The sequence below is a fragment of the Acinonyx jubatus genome, chromosome C1 (genome assembly GCF_027475565.1).
Source record: "Acinonyx jubatus isolate Ajub_Pintada_27869175 chromosome C1, VMU_Ajub_asm_v1.0, whole genome shotgun sequence".
NCBI classification, from domain to species: Eukaryota; Metazoa; Chordata; class Mammalia; order Carnivora; family Felidae; genus Acinonyx; species Acinonyx jubatus.
Window position 1 is genome coordinate 20,416,166 of NC_069381.1, and position 24,725 is coordinate 20,440,890.

Sequence of the window (24,725 nt, forward strand, 5' to 3'; positions counted from 1 at the left end):
CTGGATACTCCCACAGCCACACACACAGCTCTGGGGACACTGATGCAGTCACATTCTCATAATTCCCCTCTCTCTCAGACCATCTGTAGCTCACCAACTCTTTCCGGCCCTAGAGTCAGACCAGGAGCTTCAACAGGGTCACCTTAGCAGACGGTCAAGCCCATTAAGGTTACTTTTTACTGAGCCCTTATTCTGTGCCCATCCTTACAATGACCTTTTGTGGGGAGTGGTATTAGTCTCATTTTGTGGGTGGGGAAACTGAGGTTTAGGTTTACTAGCTCACGTAAGGCAAAAGCAAGGATTTGAACCCAAGTCAAACTTGACTTTAGAGCCCGTGTTCTTCTGTGTATTGTCTCTACCAATCATACCACCTTACATTCTAACACCCCACCACACACACAACCGCGGACGGCAAAACAATCTGAGTCAAGGTGTAATTCTCCACCCCAAACACATGTCAATGTCACAGTCTAGTATCAGGCGGTTTCTCTCACTCATCAGACAGTGTACGTGTGCTGAGGGGGAAGAGCCTCTAAGCTTTGCATCTCCAAGGTTGGCCGTCAGTCATTATAAATGGGGCAGAGAGTGAGAGCAGGGCCAGAACAGGCTACCTCTAACCTTTCCAGCAGGCTCACCTCCACCTCCCCTGACCCCGGGATGACAAAGCACTGCCATACTGGCTGGGGCACCAGGCCTGCAGCTCTCCCAGACCCCTTGGGCCAAGATCCTCCCTTAGCCCCCAACCCCTGCTGAGAACAAGTAGAAACAAACTCCTTCCTGGGGATGTCAAAGCACCTTTCCTGGGGGAGGCGGCTCTGTGATCCCCTGAGCCAGCTAGGGAGAAGGATCGGGTTACTCTTTCCCCAGCTGTGCCTGGACTCCTTGGGGCTGACCTTTCACCTCATCCAGGCCAGGACCCAAAGGGGGCCCCCCCGAGTGCAACCCTCACCTCCGGTTAACCCTCTGCATTCCTAGTCTTTTCATTGTGGGGGTGGGGTTGGGGGTGGGGGTGCTACCAGGACCCAGAGGGTCTCAGGAAGCCCGGCTGGGCTTGCCAACCTTTCCCCACCCTCCTATCCTGGGGTCCGGTTTCCCAGAGAGCTTTACAGAATGCTCCTCCCTGCCCCCTGCCCAAGCTGCCCTGCCCTGCCAGGATCAGATACCTCCCTCAGCCTAAGCAGCTGAAAATGACCTGGGCTATTTTCGCTCTGGGATCGCGTTGCAAACTCCCCCTTGAGCTGGCAGCTTCCCACATCCCTCCAGACCATTGCCCCCCACTCCTCATCCCTAACCCAGAGCCACTGACTTATAGGACAGGAGGACTTTTAGAGACCACAGGCCTAAGCCCCTCAGATGGGGAGACTGAGGCCATGAGGAGTCAAGCACAGGGCCGGGCAAAGAACCAGGCTTTCTGGGGCTCCGCCCAGGCCTCTTTCTACTGTCTAGCACAGCCTGCTCTGTACCCTAGATCTCAGAGCCTCTGACCCAGCCAAAAACCCAGCCGACCTCCTCCAAGCACCGGAAAGTCACACTGGAGGCTACCCACAAGTCTCTGTGCCGCTCTGCATGTCAGAAACTGCTTCTGCCACACTCTTCTCTTTGTTTAGAAGTGGGACCAGGTCTGTACCTGTATCACAGCTATGTGGATCACGGGAATGTTTTGGCAGGTGCAAACTGGGAAGAAAGACAGGGAGACCGAGGCCCAGAGGAATGGAGGGTAGATTGATTCAGGCTTTCTGGGGTTTATGTGGCATAATGCTTCCATGTTCCCAGCAGCCCCTTGCTCCAGCTTCTTGGTACCCCCTCTCCATTCCTACCAACCCAGCCCCCTCCAGGCCCCTGCCCCTCCACCTCAAGCCCCAGTCCTCCTGGGCAGGAATGTGACTGGTCAGGTCTGAGCTGACCACATGAGTGGCTATAAGGCGACAGACCCCCCCCCCATTCCTCCTCCCATCCCCCCAGCCTGGGGGAGCTCACATACCAAGGCAAGGTGGGGGGGGGGGTGCAGCTGCTTTAACCCTTTGCAGCCAGGCTTTTAGGGTGAAAAAGAGAGGTAACTTTATTTCCTATGGCCACTCCCATTTAAGTGGCGCAGAACTTGGAGTTCTGCACTTGGGGGATGGGGGTGCCGGGGGGCCTGGGGATTGCAAGCAGAATTGACTTCACTGAGGAGGTGGAATGAGGGCATTTGCCCTGCTAGTCCCTGTTAAGAAAAATTATCCTTTGCCACCCCAACTGTTTAATCTCATCTCCCATGACATTTGGAAAAACAGTCAGGAGCTGGTACTGAGGAGAAGGAAAGAACAAATCATGAACCCCAACCTCAGGAGCCCCTAGTCTGATGGGAGAAATACAACCCTGCCCTGGGGAGTCTGAGGGAGGGGAGAGCAGGCACAGAGGTTGGGACAAAGAGCTGTGAGCAGAGAAGAGCATGTTGCTGCGCAGGAGTGGGAGGAAGCCAGGGCAGGAGCAGAACAAGCCAGGTGGGGTCAGATCAGGCAGGCTTCCCGGAGGCCCCTCGGCCCACACCCCTCCCCCCAGGCTCTGGAATCTCGGGGGTCAGGGCTGAGGGACAGCCCCGCCCCCTGCTCCCCTCGGGCTCAGGAATTCCACCAGCCAAGGAGGGGGGGGGCAGCTGCTTCGGCCTCAGTCCAAGTTGGCTCCCACTGGACCGGGAACTGCAGCTCCTCCTTGGGGGGGCCCCCCACCCCCACCCAAGCCCCTGGGCTGGCCCCCAGCCCCCTCCCCTCCCCCTCCCTGGCTGGCACTGTGTGTGCCAGGCGCTGGCAGAAAACAAACCCGCCGGGGTGGGTTTGCAGGGAGCGGGGTAACCTTGACACAGTTGCGGCAGTCGCTAATGGCAGACACACACTCCGCCTGTTCTGGGGGGACTGTTGCCGTTGCTAGGAAACCGGCAGCCGCGTGAATGGAAATGGGTCAGTAAACCTGGGGAGAGATAGTGTGACACTCGAACCACTGCAGCTGCTCCAGCCCACACCGAAATCCCTCCTCTTCAATATTTATCACTCCCGCCTGGGCCCTCAGCTCCTGCCAGACCCTGCACCAGCCTGGCCCTCAGCCCCCCCCCCCCCCAAGGCTCCACAGGGGAGGGAGGAGAGGAGAGATGGGGGGTTGCTTATCCGCTCCTTGGGGGGGCCCCCCAGGCGGGATGGAACTGGTTCTGGAGGAGATTGAACAGGAAACAGAGTCTAATCCTGTGGCGGGGAAGGGGTTAAAAGGTCAATTCACGCCTGTTCCTGACTTAGGCACCGTGGTAAAATTACTGCAAGTGTGAGCAGGCTAGCAACCGCCTGCTTGCCTACCTGCGGAGGCACTGATTAAGACAGGAGACCTCCCTCCCCGAAGAGATGGAGGGGAAAGAGGCACCCAAAACGCGGCCAGGATTCGCTCACAGCTTGAAAACACCTTCCTTTACAGCCAGGCAATCTCCCTAATGTAGCCTAAGGCTTTCTAACAGCCAGAGCCTATGCCTCTCGTACAATCTGATAAGCACCCCAAATGGACAGGAGCTGCTCACTGCCTTACAATAAATACAGTCCCGTACACACACCCCTCAAAACAGCCAGACACTCACTGTTCAGGAAACCTTGACGAAACCCCTACAATAGAACATGACAACTGCAATCCCGAACAGTGCGGTTCAGCTCAACACCTGTAAACAAGCCGACTAACCTAGGCACAGGCAAGACCGTACTGTGTCAGACTGTGCTGAATCTTCCATCACTTCCCAGTAGGGCTGGAGGTTCCCGCGCTGTCTGCCCGAACCCAGAGCTTCGCTCTCTGGTTCATCTAAGTTTCTTTCTTTGCCACCGCCAGCTTTCTTGTCTTGCACACACCCCAATATACGGCCCCTTCGATCGCTCTTCCGGACACACCATCCCACAAGCTAGTTGCCTCGTGCACCGCACCCCCCATTCCCTAGAGGCTGACTGGTCACTGACACACACATTCCCTTCCCCTAGAAGCAAGCGGTCTCACAGCCCCGACTGACACAAGCTCTTGTTCTTAGGCACAGGCCTCTCTACTGACAAGAGACACCCTGGGAATCAGCAGTACCACTCGCTTGGGTGCCATGCCCCCTCCGCCCACCACAATCTCTGCCAGTGTCCCTGAGCAATGTGTGTAGGGAAGGGAGGCACTCCAGTCTTCTGGAGGTGGGGATACCTCCACAGGAATCTCCCATCTGACTCGGTTCTGTGTGCTCCTATCTCCTAGGATACATCAGTCAACACAGTCTCGGAGCCTGTCAGAGCTGGAAGGTGCCTTAGGGAGTCACTAATCCAGCCTCCTCTGCTATGCAGGAGGAAATGAAGGCCCAGAGAGGGGAAGTGGCCTGCCTGAAGTCACAGAGCCCAACTGTGGCTACTGGTCCCTCTCTCTTCAGTCTCTCACAGAGAGCTCTCTATGGGTTGGAGAGAAATTGAGAGGGTACAGGAAGCCCAGGAGGGCTTCCCTGAGGCGGAAGGAGGTGGGGCTGGATTAGTCAGGAGAGGGCGTCTACAGTCCTAGAGAGGAGCTTATGAGAACTGCCCAGCAGTGGGTTCAAAGACACGGACACCTGGCAGCCCTGGAATCTGGGCCACATAAATTTGCTCGAATCTGGACTATGCCAAAATGGTCTGGTGGACATTCATCCCCACCCCACTTCTTATCCCAGGGCCCCTGGCACCCCCACCCCCAAGCTGCTTCCCCAAACCACAGGTAAAGAAAGGCTCTGTTCCCCATTGCTGGCCTTGAAAGTACATTCTAGGGAATCTCTGGCTTTTATTATTTAAATGAACCTCTGCCAGAAAGCCTCTGGGATGCTCCTGAAAGAGGTGTTCTGCTAGGTAGCTTTTATGTCCACTCCATTTTGCAGAAAAGCAAACTGAGGTTCACAGAGGCATATAGTTTGCTCAAGTTCACACAGACAACAAATGGAGCCTTGAGTTCCTTCCAGTACATAAGGAAGGCCAATCCAACAGGAAACAGGGAGAGTTGGAGGGGGGGGGGGTCATGGGGGGAGGGAAGGGTGGGAATTGACACAGGCCCAGGCCCAACATCCTGGGCTGAGGGGGAGCCAACAGGGATCTTAATTTGAATCTGGGTATCTGGGTTCCACCCCCACCCACTCTAGCAGAGGTGGAGTGAAAGGTCAGCGCGGTGATGGGAGGGAAAGGAAAGCAGGATTCCACCAGACTCTAAGACTGCCTGGGCCATACCCCAGGGAGCCAGGCCAGGGGCTGCCCAGCTTCCCCTGGCCCAGAGCTCCCTGCCAGCCCCCACTCCCACTCCCAAGGAACATTAGAAGGAGTATTATGAAGAGACCTGGCCCCCTCTGTGGGCCTCAGTTCCTCCATCTGTACTAAGAGCTAGCTTAGCAGGAAGGACTTCTAACAGCCCTTGCAGCTTTAACAAAGTTTGGTGGCCAGTCCCCAGCACAAATTCAATGTCTCTTCCCTAGTCTGGAGCTAGCTGAGAACGTTAACTATGTGTTCAACGAATAAATGAACACCCAGTAAAACCAACATCTTTCCACCCTCCCCAGCTTGAGAGGCACTACTTACCTTGGGAAGCCAAAGTTCACAGGGTTGTTGGAGGGGAAGGGGATTCAAATACTTTAAGGGCTCTGAATGAGACTGTATGTTACACAGGTGCCCTTTATTTCCTGTCCTTACTACGTGCAGACACTGTGGTAATTGCTTTAAACATTGTGCAACTTGAAGCTCCACAAGGCCATGGCCTACCTACCTACCTTATCTAGTTTTTCAGATGAGCAAAGGGACTAAGGAGTGAAGGGACTAGCTCAAGGTCACACAACCAGTGGGTAGCAGAGGAGGGATTCCAACTGTACCCACCTCCACTGCTTTTGTTTAACGTGGTGAGGGTGTGCTGGGCTGGGGCAGGAAATGGAAGTTGAACAGGGACCCTTGGCAAGGGGAGAGGTAGTCCACCCCAGGCGACGGAGACGCCTGAGTTGCCAAACGGTTCAACAGTTTGCAGAGCGCCAAATGGTATTGGAACTAGCAAAGTGTGGGAAAGCATCCCTTCCCCTCCCCCACAAAGGGCAAGGTAGACCTCTTTCCCTCCCCCTTCCAAAAGTGAGCCCTGAGAGGTCACTTACCTACTCCCCTGGATCTCAGGGCTCCTGTAAAAGGAACCCCCTCCCTCCCGGAGCCCTTTTCTGGACTTCAGGACCTGCAAGGTGCAGAGCTGCCCCCAAAGAAAGCTGCCGCCAACGTCCAGAAAACTGTCCAGGATTTTTCCGGCACGTCCGCCCCCCACCCGCTCGGCAGTTGCGGGGGGATGAGGGGAGTGGCGGGGGGGGGGTGTTGGGAGAAGACGGCCTCGCCTCCCTCCTAGAAGCCCTGGGGCTCCTCTTGCTCGAGCAGGAGGCTCTGGTCCGTAGGCCCAGCAGTTCTCGGGCCGGAACAGTCCGCCTCCGAGTTTTCCCGCCGCCGCCGCCGCCTCTCCGGCTACCTGGCAGGCCGGCGCTGCCCCCTGATCCCTGCCACCCCCCCACCCCCCTCCCAGATGAGGCCGTGGAGCTTCTGACTCCTGGAGGAGGTGACGGGCCGAGAGGGAAACCAGGCGGCTGGGGGAGGGGCGTTGCCTGCACCTGGCCCCTCTCCGCCGCCCAGGCCGGGAGGGGCGGGACTGGACCCCCGCCAGACCCGCGAAGAGCGGCGGGGGGAGGGGAGGTGTGCCGCCCTCCACTCCAGCGGCCTGGGGGCGGGTAAAGAGATGTCCCCCCACGGCCCTCGCCGCGGAGGCGCCCCCTAGGGTCGGGCTTCGAGGCGCCCCTTCCCGAGCCGCGCGCTCAGCCCGCTCCCCCGGCCGGCCGCGCTCTCCAGCTGCAGGAAATTCCAGAAGCTCTCCATCATCCCGGCGCAGCGCGCAGTCCGGGCTGCCAAGGCTCCCCGAAGGAGAGCCACATGCCGGCCGGCCGCGCGGCCCGCCCTCGCCCCCCCCCCCTCCAACCCGGCGAGGCAGCCACGTCGGGCCGGGCGGGGGCCGGCCGGCCGCCCCTTCCCGCGCCCCGGGCCCGGCGGAATGCGTGGCAGCCCCGGCCGGGGGCTATTTTGAGCGGGAGGGGAGCGGCCCAGCCTCGGTGTTTTCGGCTTTTTCCTGGCCCCCGGCCCGCCCTCCGCCAGCCCGGGCCCTCGGCTGCCCGCGGAGTCGGGGGGGGGGGGGGGGTGTCACGTGGCGGGGGAAGGGGAGGGCCGCCGCGATCCGGCTCGGGCTCAGGCCCCGGCCCAGGCCCGGGAGGCGCCCGGCGGCGGTCCGGACCTGCGCTCTCGGGCGGGCGTAGCGGCGGGATTATTAATAGCGCGCCTGGCTCGGGCGGCGGCTCCAGGGCGCCCGCTACCTGTACGCCCCTCCTCGGGTGAGCACGGATGGCCTGGGCACTCCCTCCCCAGCGGCGGACTCAGGCCTCACTGGATAGCGCCACTGTGCACCAGTGGCCAATCATCGGCCTCGATTTCCTTACCTGTAAATTGGGGATGTGCTACCTGGCTTTATATGGTGGGTACCGAATAAAGGTTTTACTTGCTGTGTGCCTCTCTGGGCAAAACACCTTCCCTTTTGAGGGCCTCAGTTTTTCCATTTATAAAATGAGGGGGTCCGAGAGAACTCTTTTCAGGGGAAGAATCCCTCGCATGTGAATAATGTATTTTCACTTACAACTCAACTGAACTTATCAACTACCCACTGGTAATAGCCAACACTGAGTACTTGCCCTGCATGTATTAACTCACTTCATTATAAGGTTCCCATAAAGTAGGTAATATCCCCTTTTTGCTGATGAAGAAACTGAGGCTCAGGAAGGTTAAGTGACCTGCTAAAGTTCACACAATGGCAGAGGCCAGAGTCAGATAAACTTTGGCTCCAGAGTCTGAGTTAACTATTGAAGCACAGTGCCCTGAGATCAGCAGGACAAACACCCTTCTTAGAGGGAAGGAAACAGGCTCAACGTGTGATTTGCCAAAGTTGCCTTTGGCCAGTTAGTGGCAGAGGTGAGCATCCAATGCAGATCTTCCAATTCCTAGTCTAATACCCCAGGGCAACCCTCTGAATCTGTTCAGCTTCTGCCCTGGGGTAGCTAGCAGGTTTCCCTGGGATGGAGTCCTAGAAATGAGCACATAGGCACTATCCCCATGGCCACAAAGCTTTGTCTAGGGCCCTGGGGATCACCCTTGGTTCCCAAGGGTCTGACCCAGGCTCCTGGGCCCACAGGGTTCACTAACCCACCAAATTCTAGACTTAGCCTAGCCTCAGAGCCATGGGAGTGAAGGCACCTGGGGGTGAGGGGAGATGGCACAGAGGGGTAACAGCCTGGGACAGGGCATGGAGTTGCTTCCTGCCCCCCCTCCCTCCAGCAAGGAAGCACAAAGGCTGGCAGGCCCCCCACTCCGCCCCGGAAACCTGGCAGTTTATTTCTGTCTCTGGGCCCCCTGTTTCCACACAGTCAGTCCAGGAAGGCTGGCAGCAGCTGGCTTGGAGGGGTGGAGCTCCTGCTCCCTCAAGGGTCCAGCTGCTACCCTGCCCCACCCCCACCTGCCAGGCCAGACCAGACTCCAGAGTCGGAGGTGACTCTGGGATGAGGGAGGGAAGAGCTGGAGGCCACTTGGTCAGGACTGCAAAGGAGGGACCCCCTCCCAACTCCCAACCCAGAGCCTAAATGCTCCCCTAGGGTGAGCCAGTCTACATCCACTTCAAGTCCGCTAAGAGTATAACCCCTGGCGTGTCCAACTCTATTCACTCCAGATCATTCTGGCTCATGACTCATCTGGATCCTGGTCCCAAAGAAAAGCCCATTTCTAAACCTGTGCTGCCCAATATGGTGGAAACTAACTTGAGCACTGGGAATGTGGCTAGTTGGAATTAAGACATGTCGTAAGCACAGAATATGCATCAGGTTTGGAAGCCTAAATACAAAGAAGAAGAAAAAAAGGAAACTATTTTATAATGATTATATGTTAAAACGGTAATGTTTTGGGTATATTGGGTTACATGAAATACATTATTAACATCAATTCATTTATCACTTTTAATTTTGTTTAATGTGACTACTAGAAAATTTAGGTTACGTGTATGGCTCCCATTACATTTCTATTGGACAGTGTTGTTCTAGATCATATGGTACTCTGGCTTAGGGCCAAGACTTTGCCTGCTCTAGATCAATATCTGTGTGGCTTTAGCTCACCCACTTCCCTATATTCAGACCACAACCTTACGTGTTGGTCTAAATCTCACCACCCCACACCACCCCACCCCAGCTTTCTGTGAATCTAGGCTCAGCCAGAGATTACGGCTTAGTCTGCTTTAAACCACTGTCTATTACATGTCTTGTTCACCAATTCTCAATATCTGGATCCCAGCAAGAGTGTGGTATGGACTGTTTTCCATGTTAACCGGCCTGATAGCCTGAGGCCACAACCTTATTTGCTTAGATCACTGTCTAGTAACATTTAAGATCTAGACATCCTTAGGAAGAATGAGGTTCTAGATCAAGAGTTGGCAAACTATGGCCCAAGAGCCAAATCCAACCTGCTGTTTATAAAAACAGTTTGATGGGAACACAGCCATGCTCATTCATTTATGCATTGTCTATGACTGCTTTCAAGGTACAATGGCAAAGTTGAGTAGTCATGACCAACACCCAATGGTCTATAGCCTAAAATGTGTATTATCGAACTCTTTACAGAAGGTTTGCCAACCTCTGTTCTAGATGGCCAAGTCCAACCCACCATAAATCTAGATTCCAGCCTAAGGCTATGCCCTAGTCTAATCTAGATTACCTCCTTCCAGATGGTACTGCTGACCAGGGTCTAAACCAGAGCCTAACATGCACCACATGCTGCTTGGGTCCAGATTCCACTCTCATCTCGGGAGATGGGCCCCAATACTCTTTTCTGGGATGGAAAGGGTGTCTCCACTTCTGAGCTCCCCTAGAGGGATCAAAGCCCACTGGCCCTTCCTAATGGCCTTGGGAATGGGAAGGGAGGGTAGATACCAGAGATCGCACTGGAGGCTGAGTCAAAGAGTCAGGAGTAAGTCCTCTCTTGCCAAGGGGGCAGAGCATAATCTGACCTAGAAGACAGAGTAGCCCCATACCCTACTTCTTCCCAGCAGTCTCCAGAGCAAGTCACTTACCTGGGAGTCATGTGGGACAGGTACCCTCCCCCAGCCCCCCCCAGAAGCTAGACCAGGGAGTTTCAAATGGAGTCTTCATCTCTAGCTCCTCGCTTCCAACCACCTATCACCTTGGGACTGAGTGGTACCACTATCCTTTTCCACAGTTCACCTCTAGCTGTGCGTTTCCACAGCTTTCTTTGAAAATCCTCCCACATCTGACCCCTCCCTGCCATGTCCCCGTCCTCCATACTAGAATCCTAGCCTTAATTTTAGCGGTGATGATCTTGGGCTCTCGAGCTGACAGACCCAGGCTCCAATTCCAGCTTTGACTTTGGGCAAATCACTCCACCTCTCTAGGCTTCCTCAGTTTCCCCATCTGTAAAACAGAATAATAATAATGGTACCTACCTCACAGGGTTGTTGAACAGACTTCACAAGATCATGATGTATACCACTCTGCCAAGCCCCTGGCCTGTAATAAACATGTAATGCTACCTGCTATTTTTATTACTATTGATCACCTAATTTGGTTCCATGGATGGACTCTGGCAGATCTGTAAACCTCCCAACATTGTAACCAAAAATTTTTTTTTGTATTTTTCTCAAGAGAAGTTCCATCATCTTCTCAAAATGGATCCTTTGCTCAAATATTTAGGGAAAAAGAAAAAAAGAGAGGGGGTGGGGGAGTCTTTAGTTCAATCCAAATGGGGAAATAGATGGGAAAGGACTAGCCCAGGGCCCCCCAGAAAATGTGAGGCAAAAAATAAATAAATAAATAAATAAATAAATAAATAAATAAATAAATAAATAAAAAATAATAATAATAAAGTAAGAAAGAAAATGTGAGGCAGACCCAAAGCTAGCAGTCAGGAATTCATCTCCCAGGTCCCTCTTTCCACTAGTCCAAGCTGTTTCTCCAACCTGACCTCGCCATTTCTTTCTTGCTCAGCTATGACAGTCCCCCAGTGGGCTCCCCACCTCCAAAATGCCTCCACTGAACCTCCTCTGCCTAATGCCACATTTGTCTTCTTCAGTGTCATTCTCGTGACACAATGTCCCTGCTCCAAAACCTGTCATGGCTCCCTACTGCTGCTGAGGTCTTTAGCCTGACATTCAAGAGCCTTCACAGCCAGCTCTGGCCCCCGCCAACCTCCTTCCTCGTTGTGGCCTCTTGTCTGGTCAGTGGAGCTAACTTCTTCCTCTCCTCTTTCCCCCTCCCCACAGTCTCCATACCACCCACACACTCACTCAGTTCTGGACAGATTCTGCCCCTTTGCTCAATCACACAGTGTCTCAGGCCCAGCCTGCTGCCCCCGCTCTGCCCTCAGGGCTGCCCCTGGGTCCAGCCACTCTCTGAACTCACCCTGATCAGGCCATGCTGGGGTATGCTGACCGCATCTCTGGCTCCAGGAAGCAGGCCTCTGCCCCTGCTCTCCAGTTCAGCTCCATCCCTGGTCACTGGCCACTGCCCATATCCTCCCCCATTAACCCTTCTCTCCTCCTGTCCTCTAGACTTTTGGGAATAACACTCTCTTGTTACCCGGAGTCCTAGGGAGCCAGCACTATCCTCACAATTGTGACTCCTGGGTCAGATTCTTCTCTTTGAGCCTCAGTGTCCTCATCTACAAAAGGGGGACAGCAACACCTACACCTTGAGTGATTCTCATGAAGGAAAAACACCTTATAAACTGGAAGGTGCTTTTTCTACTAAAACCCGCTATACAAATAATACTAATAATAATCTCCATTTATAAGTTTACTTAACCCTGCAACCCTGGCCTTCCCCAAGCCCTTTCCCTGTTTCATTTTCTCCTTGACACTCATCAACATCTAACACACCATGTACTTTACTTTATTTTGGTGTTAACTGTTTCACCCTCTAAATGTAAGCTCCTTGAGGGCGGGGGTTTTTCTCTACTTTGTTCTCTGCTGTGTGTCCTAGGAAAGTACCTGACACTAAATGTGCACCTGGTAGTTGGGGAATGAATGAATGAATCGAGTGCTTACCGTGTGCCAGGCCCTGTGCTAATAATCCCTTCTCACAGATTGTCCCATCTTAGGTGGGTACCGGCATTACTCCTCACTTTGAAAATGAGGCCTCAAGCAACTTGCTCTGATCGCAGCCTGGCTAGGATTTGCCTCCAGAGCCTGCCCTCTTGATCACTATGCTCTATTTCCTGTCCAGACGGGGGGTTATTTCTATTTCTATATTAGCTAAGCCTCTTGAATCTGTCACCCTCCCTATTTCCCTGGGGCTGTCACTCTCCCTAGGCCCCTGAGGCCACCAGTCCTCCCAACCCTCATTCTGACCTCTCTTAGCCATTTCCTCCACTTCTCAGCCCTAAACCATTCTTCTCATTCTCACCTCTGGGCCTTTGCTGATACTGTGGGCTATGCCTGGAATGAGCTGGCTCCCCATCGTTTTCAATTGTGCCCATTTCTCAAGATGACCTCTTCCAGTCTTCACTTGCTCCCCACCCTGAGCTCATACCTTGTTTACTGCCGGGGAAAACCACTGGGGGAGCATATACTGACTTGGTCCATTCCCTCATTGTTTCCTGAATTTGGAGGCCTTGCCCACTTCTGTCCCTCTCCTGGCAAGGTCTCCCCCTCCTTCCTCTGCTGGATCACTGCCCCCACCCTACAACATCTCTTAAGCAGGTTTATAGCTTTGTGATTTCACAGCCTGGCTTTTGAGTCTCTCAATCTCCAGCTCTACCCCTTACAAGCTGTGTTTCTCTGGGCATGTCACTACACCTCTTTGAACTTGTTTCCTATCTGCAAAACGGAGATAATACAAGTACCTGAGCTAATGTGCCTGGCACATAGTAAGCACTCAATAAATATCAGCCTGCTGTTACTTCTACAACATTTTATTGTGTCACTCAGCTCCATTCTAAAAGCCTCAGCCTCTGCCTCCTCCCTGAATAGCCACCCCCAATATGAATAATGATAATAAGATTGCTAACATGTATTGACCACTTATTATCTGAAGTGAGTAGCAATATATTTGGTACCTAGCAGGTACTCAATATTGCTTACTGAATAAGTGAATTAACTAGTTTAATCCTCATAATACCCTGTGGGGGGTGGGAAACACTATTATAATACCATTTTACAGATAGGAAAATCAAGGCCCAGAGAGGGTAAGCAACTCGTCATGTTTGGGATTTAAACTCAAGCAGCCTGACTCCAAAAGTGAGATTCTCATTACCCTCCTCATCCTTACCGTTCCCATCCTGATCTGCTCCAATACCAGCCCCAGGGGTGGGACCCTTTCCTTCTCCAGAGATTGGCTCTCAGCATCTATAGATGGATGTTCACTGAGCCCCTGCTCCAGAGCACCCTTCACACTTTATCTCCTTTGAACCTCCTAAAACCCTATAGAGTCAGTGCCATTTTTATTTCCCCTTGACAAGTGAGGAAACTGAGGCTTAGAAAGGAGTCAAGTAACTAAGGTTAGTTACACGGGTCCAAAGCTCAAACTCTTTTTGTCTGCATCATGCTTTGTGATGTTTTTCTCCTGTTGTCTTATACAACTATTGGTAACTGTTCAGACACATCTGCCTTGTTTTCCCAGACAGCAAGCTCTCTGAGGGCACAGTCTGAGGCCCACCTTAATTGTCCCCCCAATCCTCCCCCCCCACCGCCACCATGGCCAGCACTGCAGCCCAATCCAGGCTCCACCCAAGGCTTCCTAATTGTTGACCTGTGCCTTCCAGCCAGGCCCACCTGATGCTCTGACTGCTTCCCCCACAAAACAGGTCTTGATTTGTGGGATCTGTCTGCCTTAGCAGACTTGGGGTTGGCGAGGGTGGGGCCAGATCTCCCTTTCAACTTAGACTAGAGACGCCCCAAAGATGCCACATCTCCAGGGAATTCAGGGCTCCCATCTCCCACCTACAGCATTAAGAGGGGAGGGGAGTATGGTAGTTCAGAACAAGGACTCTGGATCCCAGAGTTCCAAATGCAAAGCTGTCCACCAGGTACTAGCCATGGGACCTCGGGCAAGTTACTTAACCTTTCAAAGCCTGTTTTCTTTTTAAAAAATTTTTTCTTATATTTATTTATTTTGAGAGAGAGAGAGCGAGAGAGAGAGAGAGAGAGCGCGCGCACATGTGCACAAGTGGGGGGTGGGCAGAGAGAAGGAGAGACAGAATCCCAAGTAGGCTCTGCATCATCAGCACAGAGCCTGATGCAGGGCTCGAACTTAGGAACCACGAGATCATGACTTGAATCGAGATCAAGAGTTGGATGCTTAACCGACTGAGCCACCCAGGTGCCCCTCAAAGCCTGTTTTCTGATATATAAAACAAGGATGATCATCATAGGGCTGCTTTAATGATGAAATGAATATCCATTTATAAAGCTAGAAGAGTACCTGGAATATGGGAAATGCTATGTAAGTGTTTGCTAAATAAAAGTAGGGCTCCACCTAGCCATGGAAGGGCCCCCCTGGTATGGTACAGTGCAAGTGACAAAGCAAACCCCAGTTCCAAACAGACAACTGAAGACACACAGGGAAATGGAAACAGGTGGCAGAGACCTCACACCTCGGGAAGCCCCCTGTGGCAAGAACCCACTGCTCTCCCCACATCCTCCAAAGCCAGAGGACCCCATTTCCTGGCTCCATCAGTCTTCTGACCTAATCCCCCCTACCCTAATCCCCAAGCCACTTCCCTTCCCCTCCCTCCCACTGTTAACTCTTTCTACGCAGCCAGAGGGATGACAACCAGAATCCGGGCCCTGATTCTCTTAGTTGCTGTGTGACCTTGGGCAAGTCACTTAGCCTTTCTGGGCTTCATTTCCTCATCCCTACAAGGGAGGTCCATCCTAGAGATTAACTAATAACTGAAAACATGCTGTGGATGTGTTTGCAGGTGGGTGGACACGCTACGGTCCTATAGGCCTGACCACACAAATGTGTGTGCTCTTTGGGCACTGGAGTGGGGAAGGGGGCTGCCATTCAAAAAGCAGACCTCCACTTTGAAAGTTTCCTAAGCCAGTCTCTAAGTACTGCTTGGGTTGCATGCCAAGCTCCCTACCCTCTAAACCACCACCCTCTGACATTAAAATATATTTACTGGGGCATAGGCAGGGGCCTTGGCCTCTCTTTACTTCACATGAAGCCCTGAGGCCAACCTGGGGAGAGAGGAGTAGGAGGCATCACAAGTGAGGAGTGTGGGGGTGGGGGGGGGGCTTTTGGAGGAGAGCCAGGGAGAGTAGAGAAGACCCCGGGTTGAGAAGGGCAAAGACAAAAAGGAACATACCCCCAGGGCTTTCCCTCTCACCCATAGCTGACTCAGCAATCACCTGGCCTGGCCTTCCACCCCTCCGAAAAGAAGAGGAGCCAGCAGCAGCAAGTTATGATAGACGATTACCGCCGTTAATTAATTAAAATAAACAGCAAATTAAATACAGCAAAATTAAAATAGTACAGGAAATTAATTCTCTACCAGCCCCACCTCACAGGTGAGATGCTTAAAGGGCCCTTTGCAGCTAGGATCCAGGGCAGCTGGGGGGTCACCAGAACCTGCCTTATACCACAACTCCTGGCAACCCCAAATATCAATGGTGGAGCCCACAGGCATTTACCTGCCTCCCCCCCCCACCCCCCCAGACGGGCCTCCTGGCTCCTCGCCCCCAGGGGACTCCAAGCCCGGTGCCACATTCCGGAATTCCAGCCCTGCTCCTCCCTGAGTGGGCAGGAAGGGTCCTGACACCCCTTGGGCCAGGGATTGGGCACTGTGCCCTCCTGGGCACATGGCCCACATCTACCACTACAAGGGTCAGGGCAGGAGGGAAGAGGGACCTTGGCCTTCTCTCCTGGGTTACCTCTGGGACTTGGAGTCTGATCCTGGCAAAGATGCCTCTTTTCCATGTTGAGCTCCTGGCCCCTCACTCAGAAGGCCCCAAATCTGTCTCTGGGGAACCCCTCATTTTGTTCCTTTCTTTTGCTCAGAATGCTCAGGAAGAAAGCACTGCTGAGGCCCAGACTTCTAGGCCAGATGATGCCCTGCAAAGTTGGCTAGACCAAACCCTAGGACATGATACCAGAATTCCCTCCTACTCAAGACTAATCACCTCATCACACAGATGGGGAAATTGACACCAAGGAGGGCACGGTATTTGTTTGAGGTCACCCAATGGCTTAGCAGCAGAACCTGGAGCACAGTCTCTAATGACCACATTCCGTGTCACCACCAACAAATCAGGTTTCTAGAGTGCGGCTCAACCCCATGCTGACCACCCCTTTGCCGGTCCGCTGGTCACCTGGCCCCTCCTCCATAATCCCATCCCAAGACTCCCCAGTCTGTGTCCCACACAACAGCCAGATTAGACTCCTTGGCCTGCCCAAGGCCAACATGCGGCTATTGTCCACATGGTTCCCTTTATCTGAAGCCCCTCCCTCCACCTCTGCCTGCCCAAGTTCAACCAGCCTCTTTAGGGTCTGGCTCAATGCCAGCTCCTTCGTGAGCCTCCCAGAGCCCTGACGGGTGCTGCCTCATCCTCCTTTAATCTTCCAGGGTCCTTCGCCCGCATCCCCACGTTCAGCCCTATCTTGTCTGCGTGAGCCGTGGTTACCAGGTGCTTGGGCTACCCAGAGCTGCAGACCACCTCACCTCTGGGCCCCAGCCCTGGCAGAGTACCCAGCACTCAGGAGGGGCTCAGTGCTCTTCATCCGATGTCCCCGTGCCCTACTGTTAATGACAACAATGGCTATCACTGATTGAACATTTACTACAAGCCCAGCTCCTGTACTGTCCCACTCTCGCATGATGGACCCAGCTTAGAGGTTGTGTGACTTTCCTGAGGTCACGCAGGAAAGAATGGGGAATGCCACAGGTCCTTGCTCCTAAATGAGCCTCCTCTTCCATTCCACTTGCCTCTTCTAGATCAGACCACCATCATCTCCCATCTGTACCACGTAAGCCTCTCGACTAGCCTCCCTGCCTCCAGTCTCTTCCTACCTTACTTTGTCGCTAAAGACTTCCCATGACTCCTTGTGGCTCACTAGACAAAATTCAAATCTGTGATCACAGCAGCTAAACTCTGTGACATCTGGCTTCTGCCTTCTATGCAGCGTCTCTTCTCAACATCACCCCATGTGCCTACCATACCATACCATACCTTGATTTATTTCCAGGCTTTGCATATGCTGTTCCCTCTGTGTGGAACACCTTCCCCATATGTTTCCTCTTGTGAATTCCTACACATCCCTCAACATACAGGACCCAGGGTTACCTTAAAATCTCATCAGGTGAGATAAGCAACAAACTGGTCACAAAACTGAGAGCTCTATGAGGGAAGGGCCTGTGTCCCCCGTGTCCCCAGTGCTTAGCCAATAATCCATGTTCAATCAACATTTGTTGAACGGACGCTCCGTATATACGTGTTGGCTCAACAGAGAAATGACAGAAGAGTACCAGGCCACAGCGTACAGGGCTGGAGGTGGAGGGGAAGGGACTGAGGCCAGGCAGGCCAAGGACGCGGTGGAGAACAGTGACAAATACTGTCAGGGGCTGCTCTGCGGCAGAGCTACACTCTTGGCAGAGGGAATGTTTGTGAGAGACAGAGGAAGGAAAGCGATGGTGTGAGGGAGGCTCTGAAAGTGTGTGCGCGCGCGCGCACGCATGTGAGAAAGTGGCGAGGATGCATGTCGGGGAGCGGGTGTGTGTGCTGCATTTGTGAATGAGTCTGTGAGAGAGGGGTGGGGGATGTCAAGGAGCGCACGTATATGGGCCTGGGGGGGGTCTGTGTGGGAAGGGGAGGGTGCCCGTGAAAGAGAGCCTGTGTGCTGGGTTCGTGTGGGTCTGTGCGAGAAAAGGTGAGGGTGTGTGTCACAGGGCTGTGGGTGTAGGTGCTCGAGGTCGTGCATGTGTGCTTGGGGTGGCGGGGGGGAAGGTGACGGAGAAAGACAAGGAGCAAGAAGGGGCCATCTAAGGGGGGGGTGAGTGAGAAACTCTGTGTGGGCATGGCGGGGGGGCGGGGTGCTGTAAGCATGTGCAGGGGGAGACGGTGTGCCTGTGTGTGTCCAACAGGCAGGGTAAGGTAAGAGATGTCGCAGCTCTACTGAGGGTGTGGCTTCCATAGCCTCGGCCATGGGCCCTGTGCCAGAGGTGGGGGCTGGCCCTGGGCCCAGGGTGGGGGGCTCTGAGAGATTCCTCAGAGTTCTCCCCGGAGCCACAGGCGCCAGATTACTATGTCCCCAGGCAGGGAGGCCGAGGAGGCCCAGATGTGCGTGCTCCTTACATCTGTCCACAGCAAAACCTCTGGGCATTTATTTGTCTTTGTCTGTGTCCGGGTATGCACGCCTGTGCTTGTGTGCGCACTGCCGGCTGTGTGTCTGTGCCTGTCTTTGTCTCTGTATGTATCTGGGCCTTTGTCTCAGTGTGTGTGCCTGTTGGTCTATGCCTGTCCGCATGACTGTGTCTGGGTTTGTGTGTGTCTAAGTGTATCTGTGTCTACGGGGCACTGTGTGTCCTTGATCTGTGCCTGTCCAAGTAGGGCTGCCGGCGTCCCCCCGGACTGCCTGTTTGTAGCTGTGGGTCTATGTGGCCTTGGTGTGAGTGAGGGAATGTTGTGCTTTTGAGGCTGTGTCTAGATGTGAGTGTTTCCTTGTACCTCCGTGGGACTGTGCTGTGTGTTGTATTGTGGAAACATTTATCTGTGCCTGTGGGATGTGCGTTGTAAGACCAAGGATATGTGTGTCTCTGTGCGTGTGTGTGTGTGTGTGTGTGTTGGGTGTGAGGGTGTGAGGGGTTTGTCACAGACTGGTGAGCAAGTTAATCTCAGACTCCGTGACACGTGGAATAAAATCACGCTCCCATAATGGGATCATTCGTCTTCCTGTCCAAGGAGAGAACCAACTCTTCACCCTCCGCCCTGGGGGAGCCAGTGGGGCCAGGGCCGGGCTCAGCCTCCATCCAGGCCCCCTCTGGCTTCAGTACCCCACCCCCACCCCTCCTCATCCGCACCAGGCCCATTCTGCCTCCAGAGTGCCCTGGTGCCCACTGCGGGCTGGGCTGGGCTCCAGGACATGTGACCCAGAGCCTTAGAGGCCTGTCCTGGGCCCCCCAGCCCCACCCACTACCAAGGAGAGCCCTGCCCCAAATGGGAGGGGGAATGCAGGAAGGAATCTTTGGGCCCCTCCTCCTCCCGGAGGGGAGGGATGAGCTGCAGGCCGGGCCGGGCCGGGATTTTCCATCTCTCAGCAACAAGATTCCTGGTGAGCAGGCTGCGGGGTTTGGCAGGGCGCCTGCTGGAGACCCGCCCTCACCCGCCAGGACGCCTGGGTCCCCAGGGCCAGGCAGCAGTGGGTTCCCTGGGGAGCCAGGAGGGCCCCAGAACTTCAGCTTACTGCTGCCCAGGCCTGTGGGAAAGCCAGACACTTCCAGGCTCTCCCCCCCCCCCACCCCCCCCCCCCACCCCCGCCAAACCCCCAACCAAAGATGGCTCTCCAGGCCTCTAGGCGAACCATCACCCTTCCTCTGGCCTCCCCCTAGCCTCAGCCTTTGCTTCAGAAAGCCGTTCAGCACCACCCACTCCCCACCTGAACCTTGGCACAGGCCCAGCCTGGGTTCTAGACCTCACCTCTGGGTTTGAGGGCTCCCAAGGCCAGGGCTGTGCTTCTCATCTCAGACTGGGGCTTCTGAGGACAGGGCCATGTGTCCTGCAGCTGTGAGATCCCTCTTGGACTTAATGCTCCTTCCTGATTGAGCGGACAGGCATCAAGAGAGGATTTCAAACTCAAGGCTGGGGAAACTGAGGCACTGAAGCTCTCTGCCCTACCTACCCCTATGAATCAGAGGCCAAATGCAGTAGTCTAGAGACACAAGATCCTAATTTTGTCCAACAGCAGTGGCTGCCACTCTCTTCCCTATAAGGGGTACAATGTCAGGAGGGGCTGAGCATCAGTTGGAGGGTAAGGGGAATGAGAAGGTGGATTCCCTAACCCCCCAGCCTTGGATGCGCAGCTGGAGAGCAGGTTTGGTAAGAGATTAAGGTCGAGGAGGAGGAGAAGTGAGTTGCTCCAAGATTTATGAGCCTAATTCTTCTCCCTTAAATTCCCCTCCAAGCCCCCAGCCCCAGCCTGGTCCCTCCAGGGTCATGCTGTGGCCCCAGGCCAATGTCAGGGCCCTAACCCATCGATCAGCTGTTGCTAGGGAGTTTCCACCCCAATGGGTTCTAAAGGGAGGGGCTCAACTGACACTAGGGACCCAGATTGATTGGGAGGGGGCATGGCCCTAAAGAGGCAGCCAACAGCCCCCTACACCCTCCCAGTTGCTGGGGGCTCACAGACTCCAGGGAAGAAGCAAAGGCTGGTAGGTGGGGCCCAGGAGGAGGTAGCCTCCCAGCCAAGGCACCACACCCAGCCCCGCCCTTTCAACAGGCCAGGAGACCTGGGATCCCTTGGGGCCCTACAGCTCACTGGGTGTGTGACCTTGGGCGGTTGCTGCTCTCCAGGCCTCAGCCTCCACACCGCACAATGCAGGAAGTGGCTCACATATCCCAGGTGTCCCCTCTTCAGCTCAGTTCCCTCAACACTTAGCCCTGCCCTCTCTCTAGTCCAAAATCTGGGCCACATGGGGTGAGTGAGTATGGGGCAGCTACCTGGAGGAATCCCTGAAAGCCGTTCAAGTCACAGCTGAGAAGCTTATGGTGATCACCCCTCCACCAGGCATCCGTTTTCCAGAAGAGTGAAACTGAGGCCTTGAAAAAGGGTCTGAGTCTGGACCAAGAGTTCTACTGAAGTGTTACTGATGGGGTGGTTAAGGGCATGGTCTCGGGACAGGAAGACCTGAATTAAAATTCCAGCTGCGCCAGAAACTATGTTAAGTCCCTTGCCTTCTTGCAGCCTCAGTTTCCTCATCTGCAAAGTGCCTCCCTCCTTGAACTGTTGAGTGGAAATGAGAAGATGCACCTCAGGGTTTGGTGCAGTGTAGCAAAAGCTTGAACAATGGTTAACTATCATGATTGCGGTAATACTAGCATAAACCCAAGCAGTCAGAGGGTAGGGGAGGAGGGGTCCCAATCTGGCTGGAGGATGGCTCGTCCTCCAGCCAGTTTGGGACCCCGAGGGCCTCAGCTCTGGAGGGCCAGCCAAATTCCTCGCAGCCCCCAGCTGCCTCCCCTATTTGTTAAAGGCCTCTCATTAGTGAGCCTGGGCACCTGCCCCTCCACACGTAATAAGCCTCATTAGTATCTTAGCCCCAAGCTCTGCGCCCAGAGTCTATGTGTGTGCACACGCATGAGGGTGGGGGGCTGCAACAGGCCACCAGCCAGGAGACAGCATCCTCGCCAACCACACCCCCTGCCTGTCATCAGCAGGGCCCGTCACCACCCAGCTTGTCACCTGCCTGCCTCGCACCCGCACCACCTGTCACCCACCCAGCTCGTCACCCACCCAGCCCATCACCTGCACCACCTGTCACCCACCCAGCCTGTCACCGAAGCTGCCTGACAGGCATCTGGGTGGGGGACAGAAGATGGGGAGAAGACCACAGGGGTGTGGAGCTGGGGGCCCCAGAGACCCTGTAGGACCCCCACTTCAGCTCGGCATCCTGCAGCATCGCCATGGCAACCTCTCAGCCGCAACCACTTTCCCAAACATCCCCCGCCCACCCCACCCCCCAGGCCCTGCTCTTAGCTGAGCTGAAGCTGAGAAGAGCCTGAGTGACAGCAGAATGGGGCAGGAAGGAGGGGTTCATCAGCTGGCTGGCCTTGGCCATCCTTCCCTCTCTGGACTCGGTTACTCCATCTGCAAAATGGAGGAGCCAGAATGGGTAAGGCCCCTGTAGAGCAGGACAGCCATCTCCAGCCTGGATTGGCTGAGCCAGCTGCTAGTTAACCTGTGAGGGCTAGGGGGTGGGACAAAAGGACAGGGCTTTCTGGGTTCTTCCACGGCCCGGCCCAGAGAGGCTGGGCCTCTGGCCCAAGCTCACACAGCAAAAGAGGAGGAGCAGGCTGGAAGGGAGAGGGGCTCTGCCACAAGACTGCCAGCTGGAGACGCCACAGTGGGTGACCCAAGGTGACCGGGGGCTGAGCCGGCCCCCACCTCTGAGCTGCATTATTTATAATACCCGGAGCTTGGAGCTGAGCAACAGCTGGGGCGCTGCCCCTCCAGGGGGCACATGCCACAGTGGAATGGAGAAGACCAGGTGCCTCCTCAGGGAAGACCCCTGGGGTCCCTGGCGCCCTCCACAGCTGGCTGGGGCAGAGGCTGAGGTGGGAAAGGGGCAGCAGCTCCATCCTTTCCCTCCCTGCCCCCTCTCCCCTCCACTCCTCCAGGCAGGCAGCGATAGGATTACTTCTGCATGACTGCCCGCTCCACGGGGTTCCAGAGACCCTCCTGCCTGCAGCAATCTTTAAAATTCCTCCAGCCCAACCTCGCTCCCTTTCTCCCCGCAGTGAATGCTCCGGCGTCTACCGCAGTGTGCCCGCCACTGCCACCACCAAGCAGGCTGGGGGCCAGGTCCCTGGCACCTATGGGCGGAGGTGGTCCAGTCCTCAGAGTGTATATAGCCCAGCGTCTCTCAGAACCCTGAGGCCCAGGCCCTGGCCCATCCCCTCCGACCCCCAGTGCTGGTCCAGCCCCACAGAGCATGGCTCAAGCTGGGAATCAGGCTTTCTAGTTGCACCAAGGCGGATGGGCACATGCGTGCAAACACACCTGATGGGTCTTGGCATGTCTGCCTATGTCCTCTGCTGCCAGAACCTAGTTGCCCCCACCTCTGCTCTGACCCCCCTTCTACCTCACCAATCCCCTGCTACCCCTGGGGTGGGCAGACAGCTGGGCCAGGCCAGAGTCTGTGGCTCCCCAGGGCAAAGAGGCAGGCAGGAGATCGATCCACTGAATTTTTTAAGGCTCTAATGGAGCCTGCATCCCAGGACTTGGGGCCTGGGACGCAGGCAATGTCTTGGGGACCCCTCCCTCAGTATTGCAGTTGCTTCCTCTTACAGGTCTTGGGGGTCAGGGGAAACTTTCTATGAGCCTTTCCCCAGCAAGAGAAGAGGCATGAGGGGCCCCTGGGAAAGACATGGGATGTTGTGGGGGGGGGTGCTGTGAGCAATACCCAGAGCACCCCCCCCCCAAGTCTCCCCAGCCCTAATGCAGGCAGAAGCAGCTCAGCCTCTAAATCACTCCCCTCACGCTGCCCTCTGAGGCGGATTCTGTGCATCTGTAATTAGGGGGTGGAACAGATGGTGGAGATTCCGTTTAAAATCATGCATCTAGTAAAGTAACCTTCACTGTCGGAACTGACTCCCAGGGAGACCAAGCCCCGAAGCCAGATCTGGGGGGGGGGGGCAATGAAGGTGGGGGGGTAGGGAGTATGTCAAGCCAACACCTCACCCATCTTTCCCCCTGAAGCCCCAGGCCCAATGTCCCTCTCAGGTAAGCCAAGGTGGGGGGTTGGCAAGCACCTGAGATTGTGCAGGCTGGGGGTAAATCCCCCTGCACCCCCCCCCCCCACAACATATATGCCGGATCCAGGGCAAAGCTGGGTAGTCAGAGTTCTTGGCTGTGAGACCAGGGTGACCAGGTGCCAAGAGCCCCCAAAGAGGCCCCAAGCCCCCAAAGCCCAGGCCAAGGTGTCCAGAGCCCAGGGTCTCGGGTGGGGCAGCTTTGAACCAGATGTACAGGCTCACTGTCCAGGAATGAAAGGCCTGGGGCAGTGAGGGAGGCGGAGGTGCCTCCCCAGGCAGAGGAGGCCCCGGGAAGTTGGAGGAGGGGGGTGCTGGACAGCAGAGGAGGGAGAGCGCACAAGAGGGAGCAAGGGTGTATGCAGGGCTGACTGAAGCTGTCTGGGAGGGTGGCTGGGGGAGGGGGCCCCCCAGAGCAGAGGTTGGGGGGGGAGCCGTGATGGAGAGTGCTGGGGGCGGGGCATGTTTGGGGCTGGGAGTGAGGGCTGCAGAGCAACTGAGGTGGGGTATGCGACAAGGCAGGGAAGAGCCGCTTGTGGGCTCTGGGGGGGTGAATGGGCTGTCACCAAGCTGCTGCTATGTGTGCCTGGAGAGGTGTAGGGCTGTCCCTGGGCCCCTGGATGGCTGAGGAAAGGACTGGAGCTGGGGCTTACTGGGGATATACAGAGGACTGACTGTTGGGGTGCTGGGTCTATGGGGAGTATGCGTGTATGTGCATGCCTGCGAAGGTACGAGAAGCTGGGGGGACATCATCTGTTTAGAAGTATACTAGAACTCAAGCCATGTCTGCGCGTCTGAGGTAAATGGTGTGTGTGGCTGCAGGGAGCGTCCTTGTGTGTTGAGTGGGCAGTGTGCGTATATGTGATGTGGGTGGGGGGAAGTTGTGTGTTTGGAAAGGTGTAGGGATTGGATTGGTGTGTTTGGGGAGGTGCTGGGCTGCAGGTGGGGGAAACATTAGGGCTGCAAGGAGTCTGTGTATGTGTCCGGTGAGGTGTTGCTGCTCTGAGAGTTTGAGGAAGCCGAAAGTATTAGGGCTGCAGCAGGGTTCTGGGGGGATCTGGGCAGGTGCCGGTTTAAAGAGGGAGTTGCTAAGTGTGTGGGTGTTGGGTCTTGGGTGTTTGGGAGTACGCTGGGGATCATAACAACCTGGGTTTGGGTTC

At 55.2% G+C, this 24,725-nt stretch overlaps 1 protein-coding gene across 12 annotated transcripts in view; it reads right to left on the reverse strand.

The window, feature by feature from the left end:
• Positions 1 to 24,725, reverse strand: part of AHDC1 (AT-hook DNA binding motif containing 1) — a 64,163-nt gene that overhangs the window by 30,794 nt on the left and 8,644 nt on the right. The window contains exon 2 of one of the 12 annotated variants that reach the window (XM_053209764.1): positions 19,735 to 19,852. The exons of 10 other annotated variants lie outside the window; for them this stretch is intronic. The gene's annotated coding sequence lies outside the window, so the exon portion shown is untranslated. Of the gene's footprint in view, positions 1 to 6,124; positions 10,912 to 19,734; positions 19,853 to 24,725 lie in introns of those variants that run through there. One more of the 12 variants, XM_027059944.2, reaches the window with a different exon arrangement.